Raw genomic sequence first — 1,823 nt, 5'->3', positions numbered from 1 at the left:
TCCCCTTCCTTCCTTCCTTCCTTCCTTCCTTCCTTCCTTCCTTCCTTCCTTCCTTCCTCCCTCCCACCCTCCCTCTCTTTCTCTCTCTTTCTCTCTCTTTCTTTCTTTCTTTCTTTCTTTCTTTCTTTCTTTCTTTCTTTCTTTCTTTCTTCCTTCCTTCCTTCCTTCCTTTCCTTCCTTCCTTCCTTCCTTCTCTCTCTCTCTCTCCTTCTTTTAAAGATTTTATTGATTTGATGTGTACATATGTGTGTCTCTGTGTGTGTGTGCCTTGAGTTCATGCAGGTGGCCATGGTAGCCCGAAGGCACGTGGTAATCCTGTGGCACTGTAGTTACAAGTGGCTGTAAGCCACCTGACATGGGTACCGGGATCTGAACTCTGAACTCAGGTCCTGTGGAAGAGCAGCAGGGGCTCTTAACACCTGAGCCACCTTTCCAGCCCCGTAGGACATTGCCTTGATTGATGATTGATTACTGTGGCAAGGCCCAGCTCACAGTGGCCAGGGCCACCAGGCAGGTGGTTCTGGATGGTATAAGAAAGCTGGAGAGATGGCTCAGCAGTTAAGAGCACCGGCTGTTCTTCTGAAGGTCCTGAGTTCAAATCCCAGCAACTACATGGTGGCTCATAACCACCTGTAATAAGATCTGACACCCTCTTCTGGTGTCTGAAGACAGCTACAGTGTACTTACATATAATAATAAATAAATCTTTAAAAAAAAAAAAAAAAAAAAAAAAAGCAGGCCAAGCAAGCCATGCAGAAGCCAGGAAGCCATGGCCTCTGACTTAGGTCCTGCCTTTAGGTTCCTGCCTGGCTTGAGTTCCTGCCCTGACTTCCCTAGGTGGCTGTATGTGATATGGAATTGTAAGCTAAAGTAAACCCTTTCCACGCCAACTTGTTTATGGCCATGGTTTCCTCAGAGCCAGAGAACCCCTGAGAGTGTGGGAAAGTGTTGACAGCGTGAGCCAGACAGCATGAGCTCAGATCCCTGGAGCCATGTAAATGCTGAGGGCATTTGTCCTCTGACCTCCACATACACAGTGTAGGATGCATGGGCCCTTGTACACAAACATGTACATACACAGAAATAAATAAGCATTGACATTTGTAGAAGGAACTTCTATTTGCCTGATGTAATTGTGGTCTCCGAGGCTTCCTGCCTCCATCTGTTAACCTAGGCTTAGTCCTGGAAGCTTCTAGCCTCCGTATATATACACAGCAAGTTCCTGAGACCATCTCAAAGCAAAAGACACAATGACAGCGCAAAGATAAGGGAGCGAGTGGTACCAGCACTTGGTGACAGAAGAAAAGAAAATAGCAGAAGCACAAGGAACCTCGAGTAGCGCTTAGTAGGGCTTACATGTGCTTAGTAGGGCTTACATGTGATCAAGCGTTCACTACTCAGTAGAAAAAAAGCGGTAAAATTGAAAGCTCAGCAAACAGAGCTGGGTATATTGATGCAAGCTTTCCTCCCTGCAGTCAGAAAGCTGAGGTGGGCGGGTCTCTGTGAGATTGAAGCCAGCCAGGGACATTTAGCAAGACAAACAAACAAACCACAAAACAAAACCAGGACTACAAATCCTTAAAAGAGCGGCATAACCAACACTTCATCCTTTAATGAGATTGGCAAAGAGCAATGTCTGAACGATTGATCCGGGGAAATGAAGACCCACGTAAATCTAAAGGCTTGTTCTCACCGTCCATGCCCCTGGGAAGTGAGGGTAGGAAGACCCGGAGTTCAAGAGCAGCCCCTGCCACATTGGGAGCAGGAGTCCAGCACCAACTGGAACATCTTGTCTCAAAACAAACAACAGCAAAACCAGGTTC

Source organism: Mus caroli, chromosome 19 (genome assembly GCF_900094665.2).
Source record: "Mus caroli chromosome 19, CAROLI_EIJ_v1.1, whole genome shotgun sequence".
NCBI lineage: Eukaryota > Metazoa > Chordata > Mammalia > Rodentia > Muridae > Mus > Mus caroli.
This window is presented reverse-complemented; position numbering follows the sequence as displayed.